Source organism: Phragmites australis, chromosome 2, assembly GCF_958298935.1.
Source record: "Phragmites australis chromosome 2, lpPhrAust1.1, whole genome shotgun sequence".
Classification (NCBI taxonomy): Eukaryota; Viridiplantae; Streptophyta; class Magnoliopsida; order Poales; family Poaceae; genus Phragmites; species Phragmites australis.
The window spans coordinates 13,707,459-13,714,509 of record NC_084922.1 but is presented as its reverse complement, the minus strand read 5'-3'; positions in this window follow the sequence as shown (position 1 = coordinate 13,714,509).

Genomic DNA, 7,051 nt, shown 5'->3' with positions numbered 1-7,051 from the left:
GCTCCCAGGATATCACCAGGACCCAGATCGGCGAGGACTGGGACCTGGACGAGGCGGCGCTGGCGGGCTTGCTCCGGGTGGTGACCAGCATGGAGGACCTTACCCGGGTAGTGCTCCCCCGGGAACAGCTGGCGCTCTGTGCCGACCCAAACCGGGTGGCGCTGCAAGTGACGCTGCCCGAGTTTGACGCCCAGCGTCTGGTCGACCGGCCAGGGCGCCGGAACCCCGGGACTATCCAGATTCTCGGGGTAGACGAGGCGACCAGATGCGCTCCGAGGGCCTCTGGTGGGGATGCCGCCAGTGGCAGGCCGTAGGCGAGCGGCAGGGGGGCCGTGGGGCTACCGCAGGCAGCAGCCATCAGGTCGGCGGAAGAAGCACCGCCGACAGTGGAGCGACGGTGGCGCCAGGGGACAAAGGAAAGCGCCCCCGAATGTTCGTGCCCCAGCCGACGTCCTCGTCCTCACCATCGCCTCCACGGCAATGGCCGTCGGCGAGTGGCGCAAAGGAGGGAAGCCGGGGTGCCCAGTCGTCCGGCGCGGAGTCTGCGACGGAGGCGAGGTCCGGGCCTCGGGAACCTGGAGACCAAGGACGGCGCGGGAGCGCGTCTACAACGAGTGCCCAAGCCAGCTCGCCGCCAGAGGTGGGTTCCGCTGTGGAGGCGAGGCCCCGGGCGCCGGAGCCCGGAGACCAAGGCCGGCACGGGAGCGCGTCTACAGCGAGTGCCCAAGCCGGCGCGCCACCGGAGAAGGGCTCCGCGGCGGCCCCGCAGAGCCCCCCGCCGAAGAGGAGGAGGGCAGATTCCAGGCCGAAGTCGTCGGGCCCGGAGTTCAAGATCACGGAATCATGATGGCAATACCAAGGACCAAAGACTGCGTAAGTTTCTTTTCCCTCGAGCGCGTTTCGCCCGGAGTAAGTTAGGAGACTAACCTTTGTTTGCTTTCAGGCCACCGAGGGAAGCCGCCGGAGACCAGGGACGGTCGAAGGTGCCAAGGCCGGCTCTTGCCCCCGAGCTGAGCACGCCTGAGCCAAGCGCTCCGACCGAGCCGGAGCCGCAGGGCGCGTCGGCCGAGCCGGAGCTGCAGGCGCCGCCCTGCCCCGAACCGAGGGCAAAGGCCGCGCCCGAGCAGCCAGCGCCAGTCGAGCCCGCCCCAAGTACTTCGAGGGCGGGGCGGATGGCCTCGGCGAGGGTGGTGCCGACGGGGCAGCAATTGGGGACCCCAAGCGCCTCGGCAGAGAGGGCCCGCAGGGGACCCAACGCCCAGCCATCGTCCAGCCGGGCTGCAGAACCCCTCCCGGACGTGCTAGGAAGTGCCCGGGAGGTGATCGAGTGGCTGGAGGCGGTCGTAGCGGGGGAGCGGGCGTAGCTCGCGGTGGACCGCATCGCCCTCATTGAGGAGAGGGAGCGTTTGGCGGAGGTCGGCCGGCTTTTGAAGGCCCGCATCGCCTCAGCCCGCGCCGCCCATGAGAGGGAGAGGCACGCGATGGTCGAGGAGCGGGAGACCCTGGATGAGGTGCGCGAGGAAGCCGTCGCCGTGCAAGAGGAAGCCACCCCGCTTGGGTGAGATATCGCGGTGGCGGGCCGCAGAGCTGCTCGCCCGGTAGCGCCTGGTGCGGGCCCGGGAGGATGCCATCCTGCCGCGCGAGAAGGCGGTGGAGGCCTCCCAGGTAGACTTAGCCCGCCGGAACGACGAGCTCGAGCGGAGCCGCGCCGAAGTCCACCGTCGGGAGGAGGAGGTCGCGTTCCGTGAGACCGACGTCGAAATCACGGCGACGGCTATGGATGCCTGGGAGGAGCAGCTAACTCGCCGTGAAGCGGAGGCCGCCTCGGTGTCGGCGGCTTTAACTACTCGGGAGGAGCAGGCCGCCAAGTGGGAGGCGGAGCTGACTGCCCGGGAGCAGGCCCTCTCTTCCCTCACCGAGCAGATGAAGCAAAAGCAAGCCGAAGCCCCAGCGACCAGCGTCGTCCCGACCAGCAGGGCCAAGGAGATAAGCCTTGAGGAGTGGCTGCAGATCGTGAAGGACGAGCTCGAGACCGTTACCGCTGAGCGGGCCAACGTCAAGCTGATGATGCGAGACATCTTTCAGCAAGCACGGAGGTCCGTGAGGGTGGCCGGGCTCGGGCGAGTCTACGTGGGTGAGAAGGGGATGGAGCAAGTGACCATCGGCCACATCGCCCTCGGCTTCGAGGAGATCAGCCGGCGACTGAAGGCGCTTCCCCGAGCGGTGCAGGAGTTGGCCTCCCGGGAAGGGCGTGGCACGCCCTGGCCTGTTACTGGAGCTGGGACCCCAACTTCTCGCTGGAACCCGCCTGGGAAGGGGTGGTCGAGGCCGAGGAGGAGGCTGCCCGGGAGGCTGTCCGGGGCGTCACCTCGAGGTGGCGGCTTGCTTCACACGGGAGCCGCCGCCGGTGCCGAGCAGTGGCAGCAGCAGCGAGGACTCCTCGCAGCCTCCTGAGCCCGCCGACCTAGATTAGGCTTTTGCTTTTTTCTTTTTCTTTGACTTGATGTAAATATGGGAATGATCCCTCTGAATAAATATCCTTTTTTGAATATAATGGGAGCCTTTCCTTGGGATCGCAACTCCAGTGTTGTCTTGATGCTTGATGAAGTTTCCCTCTTTTCACTTGATGTCTTGAGGACTACTTAGTCGGACCGAGCCCGACCTCCCCCCCCCCCCCCCCCCCGAGAACAAGGCCGCCCCGACCACTCATCGCCCGAGTAGTGAGGCCTCTTCGCGCGTTCAGCCCCCGAGCCCTCACGAGTCTGCAGCGGCTAAGTTAAAATACAAAGGCACGAACTTCCTTGCTTAGGAGATAGGTCGATCCAGCACGGAGCATGCCACGATCAGTGAACGCTTTCCCATTTTGCGACCACTCAAACAAGCAGACCGGAGACGCGTGCGGGCGGAAATGCGACCAAGAGTCCCCACGGTTTGGTGGTGCCTGCGCTAGGATGGACCGGACCGAGCACCGACAGCCCGCCCCCAGGGTCTAGGCTCCCGACCGCTCTTTGCTCGAGCGGTAGGATTACCCGAGAACCCCAGAGGCTCGATAGTGCCCAGGGTACTTTTAAGCGCACCGAACACCACGACCACCATGAAGGACTTCGGTCAGACATTGCCGTTCGTACGGTACACCCTTCTACTGTCCGTTCTGTCGTTCCAGAAAAAGCGAACACGTGGGCAGGGTTTTGTGCGTGAGGAGACTATCTCGCCGAGTAGATTAGAATGCGAGGGCCCCGAGGACTGCTCGGGAACAATAGGTTGCTGAATGTAAATTCGTATGACTTTAACCACTCACCGGACAGCTGTCAGCCTTTCGGCCGACCGATCCAGGAGAGGTACGCGTTCCGAGCTCGGGGTGCCCAGGAACCAGGTTCCTTCGGCCGGAGCGCCCGAGCACTGGAAAGCATGAGAGGGAGCCCGGGGCCAGGCGGTCCCAACCACTCATGCCCGAGCGGTAGGATTACCCGAGGACCCCTTTGGCCTGAGCAGCGACCTGGGCACTGAGGCCCTTGCGGTCAAGCTGCTTTTGTTCTCAGTTGTTGCTCTGTAACTTAAGGAAATAGGAAAAGATTCTTTGCTTGATGCGCTCTGTTAGTGCGGTACTTGTTATAGACTGCTCTCGTTTTCGACCCGAGACCTCTCGAATACCCGGACTAGCGAAGTATGCAGACAGAGGCATAACCCAGAGGTCCTATGGCTTGGTGGCGCCCGAGAAGGACTGACCAGGCCGAGCACCGACAGCCCGCCCCTGAGATCTAGGCTCCCGACCACTCTTTGCTCGAGCGGTAGGATTACCCGAGAGCCCCAGAGGCTCGGTGATGCTCGGGGTACTGCCATGACACCGGACACCACAGCCTACCACGACAGACTTAGGTGAGGCGGCAACTGCCTACGCGCATACCGATCGGGATTCTTTTATAAACGGGGAAAATGAGAGAGCATGTTTTTCTCGCACAATCCATCATCTCACCAGACAGGTTAAACATATGTATTCCAGAAAAAATAAAATTTGATATAAGACCTGGACAATGATAATATAAATTGACAATTTTGTACAGGACTGGGTGACTTACATGGTTAGTGGTAGCCCCCGACCTGGTTGGCCCAAGCACAAACATGCCACCTACGGATAGAACTTGCGCAGATGCTCGATGTTCCACGCGTTTGGGAGCGGTTGTCCGTCCTCTGCAGCCAGCCGAAAGGAGCCTTCTCGCGGGACACCAATCACGGTAAAGGGGCCTTCCCACATAGGGGACAGTTTATTCCTTCCTTCGCGCGATTGGACGCGTCGGAGAACTAGATCCCCCACCTCGAGAGACCGGGCCCGGATGTGACGCTGACGATAGCGCCGCAGGCTTTGCTGGTAGCAGGCTGCTTGGATGGTGGCACGTCGCCGGCGCTCCTCCAAGTAGTCGACGTCGTCGCGCCTTCGCTGTTCCTGTTCGCCTTCGGAGTAGGCATGCACCCGAGGGGAGCCGAGAGTGAGCTCAGAGGGGAGGACCGCCTCAGCACCGTACACGAGGAAGAAAGGAGTCTCCCCGGTGGCATGACTTGGCGTGGTCCGATTGGCCCATAACACAGCAGGCAGCTCGTTGATCCACCCTTTCCCGTGCTTTGCGAGCACGTCGTAGGTCTGGGTTTTGAGCCCCTTCAGTATCTCAGCATTGGCACGCTCAACCTGCCCATTGCTCCGAGGATGAGCAACTGAGGTGAAGCAGAGCTTGATGCCGAGGTCCTCGCAGTAGTCCCTGAACAGGGCACTTGTGAACTGAGTGCCATTGTCGGTGATGATCCAGTTCGGGACGCTGAAGCGACTTGTGATACCGTGGATGAACTGAAGCGCCGTGTTCTTGGTCACCTTGATGACTGGAACCGCCTCCGGCCACTTGGTAAACTTGTCGATGGCGACGTAGAGGTACTCATAGCCCCCGATTGCTCCGGGGAAAGGACCCAGGATGTCCAGCCCCCAGACCGCGAAGGGCCATGACAGGGGGATGATTTGAAGAGCCTAAGCTGGGTGGTGAATCTGCTTTGCGTGGAACTGGCACGTCCTGCAGTGCCGAACCAACTCGGAAGCATCCTGGAGAGCTGTAGGCCAGTAGAAACCTTGCCGGAAGGCCTTCCCGACCAGCGTGCGGAACGATGCATGGCCACCGCACTCGCCCTCGTGGATCTTAGCTAGAAGCTCGCCGCCTTCTGCCCAGGTGATGCATTTCAAGAGGACACCGCCTGCACCGGGCCGGTAGAGATCCCCATCTACTATGGCATAGTGTTTGGACTCGTGCAATTCTCTCGGCAGAGGCATCATCCCCGGGGAGGAACTTTTCTTTCAAGTACCCTCGGATCTCGTCCATCCACGAGGCATGTTGAGAACTGCCAGCAAGCGCAGCGCACTCGCCGGGCGGCGGCACCCTGACGGGGCTTCCCACTGAGGGCACCGCCTGGGTCCCCTGAGCTAGGCTCGTGGGTTCCCCTTCGTCCTGGTCGGCAGGCAGGACGGAAGGCCGTGTGAGCCTTTCTTCAAAGACTCCAGCAGGGACGTGCGCACGGGAAGAGGCCAGGCGAGAAAGGTCATCGGCCAGAGCATTGTCGCGGCGAGATATATACCGCAGCTCCAGGCCGTCAAAGTGCCTCTCCAGCCTCCTGACTTCCGCCACGTACGCCGCCATTTGAGGATCTGTGCACTGGTACTCTTTCATCACCTGGTTGACCACCAGCTGAGAGTCTCCCTTGACTAGGAGGTGACGAATCCTGAGGCCCACCGTGGCCCGGAGGCCAGCGATGAGGCCCTCATATTCCGCCATGTTATTGGTTGCTCGGAACTGCAACTGCACGACGTACTAGAGTTCTTCACCCGTTAGGGAGGTGAGAACCACTCTGGCCCCCATGCCTTTCAGCGTGAGGGAACCGTCGAAGTGCATAATCCAGTACCTGGGCGCATCGTGCCCGGGATATGCGGAAATTTCTTCTTGGTCGATCTCAGGGACAGGCGTCCACTCTGCCACAAAGTCAGAGAGCGCCTGGCTTTTGATCGCCTGGCGGCTGACAAAGTGCAGGTCAAACTCCGCCATCTCCACCGCCCAATTGACGATGCGCCCAGTGCCTTCTCGGTTCTGGAGGATCTTCCCCAGTGGATACGTGGTAACCACCGAGACCTTGTGCGCCTGGAAGTAGTGGCGCAGTTTCCGGGAAGAACCGAGCACGGCATAGAGCAGCTTCTGGGCTTGGGGATATCTTATTTTGGCGTCTTGGAGGACTTCACTGACGAAGTACACCGGTCGCTGCACACGGCGGGCCCGGACTGCGGCCTCACCCGAGGGCTTGTCACAGCCCCCAAGCTCGGCGGAGTGGTCGGGACTGGCCGAGTGCTCGGGCTCGACTCCCTGGTCGGGAGGAGCCGGGTGCTCGAGCTCAACCCCCTGCTCGGCGGGAGCCACGAGGACTGTGGAGTGCTCGGGGGCGGCCAGGAGCTAGGACCCAGCACCTTGCCCCGAGCACTCATCACGCTCCATCACCAGTACTATGCTCACGACCTGAGGAGTGGCCGAGACGTAGAGCAGCAGTGGCTCGCCCTTGGAGGGGGGCACCAGTACGGGCGGCGAGGTGAGATATTTCTTCAAATTGCGGAAGGCCTGCTCAGCCCCCGGCGTCCAGTCGAAGTGACCGGTCTTCTTCAAGAGTTTGAAGAGGGGGAGTCCTCGCTCCCCGAGCTTGGAGATGAAGCGCCCGAGGGCCGCCATGCAGCCGGCGAGGTGCTGAACTTCCTTGAGTCGAGCCAGGGGTCGCATCTGCTCGATGGCCCGGATTTTCTCTGGGTTGGCCTCGATCCCTCGGCTAGAGATCACGAAACCGGGGAGCTTGCCCGCGGGCACCCCGAAGACTCACTTCTTGGGGTTGAGACTTTTGAAAGTCTCGGCCAGATCTTCGAGCAGGGTGGCGCGGTCTCAGGACTTGACCACGAGATCGTCGATGTAAGCCTCGACTTTGCGGCCGACCTGCGAGTCAAGGGTAATGCGCACAACACGCTGGAAAGACGACCCAGCATTGC